The following is a 1,244-nucleotide window of genomic DNA, read 5'->3' on the forward strand; positions in this document are numbered from 1 at the left end:
TATATATATATATATATATATATGTATATAGTATTAAATTGCTTCTAACAGAATATTTGAATTTTATTCTGCTTGTGATGCGTTACTCCACATCAACAAATAAATTTTATACTCTGTGCGTGTATAATTCACATATGGCGTTTTCCGGTTCACTTGGAAAGTGGTGCGAGTATATATGATACACACACACACAAACCCATACACACACACACACACACACACATATAAATACAAACGCTCCCATACATTTATACATGCTAGAATCATTCGTACACATAGATGTGTTTGTGCATGTTGAATTTAACTATATAGATACTACATACTTAGCTTACAATAGTCTAAAACTAAAACACCAACATCTATTATGAGAAACGCAAGAATGTTTCTCTCTGTAATCTTAATCGAAACCAAATTTCAAAGTCATTTTCTAACATTTTAACGATCTCTATGCAGTGAAGAGAAAGTAACTCGTGCATAGATCTGTGGGAAAGTTGGATGTTGATGAGAAAAAAAAAACTGTGTAACAATTGAACGAAAATATTTAAAATTAGGTTGGAAGTCCACTTGTGTTTCACTTGTAATCCATGTCTGTTTGTTGTTCTCGGTCCAATATTCTCTGCAACTCTTGTAGATGCCATCAGCTGGGATGCGATCTTGTCGTTAAAAACACAAAATTTCGTCATACGCTCTGGCTGATAAGTGATAAGGAATTAGGGACATTCTGTGTCTGTTCTCCGTTCGTCTGTGCATTTAGTATATGTTTTTTAACATGCCATTCTATGTCTGTTTTTCGTTTGTACATTTACAATACAGTTTTTTTAATTATTAAGCGACGAAACGCAACGCACCAGTTTTTATTCACAGTAGGCCACTTATATATGCGTACGACTTCTATTTCTAGCCTATTTTGTTTCTCCTTCTTCTCTTTCTGTCTCTTTCTTTCTCTCTCTCCTCCTCTGTCTCTCTCTCTTTTGCTCTCTCTCTCTCTCTCTCTCTCTCGTTCTCTTTCTCCACTGCCCTCTGCATCTCATTCTGCCTGCTTCTGACACGTGACCCGTGGAGAGCTTCTTTTTTTCTCTCTTTCATATTTTACATCGGTCGTCAATTCTCTAGTCTCCACTCCAGTCTGTCTCACTTATTTACGGTTAAACACACCAGCATCGGTTGCGAAGCTATGGCGGAGGAACAAAGACTGACACAAAGACATACACACACACAAACACACACACACACACACACACACA

The sequence above is a fragment of the Octopus bimaculoides genome, chromosome 15 (assembly GCF_001194135.2).
Source record: "Octopus bimaculoides isolate UCB-OBI-ISO-001 chromosome 15, ASM119413v2, whole genome shotgun sequence".
In the NCBI taxonomy this organism is placed as follows: Eukaryota; Metazoa; Mollusca; class Cephalopoda; order Octopoda; family Octopodidae; genus Octopus; species Octopus bimaculoides.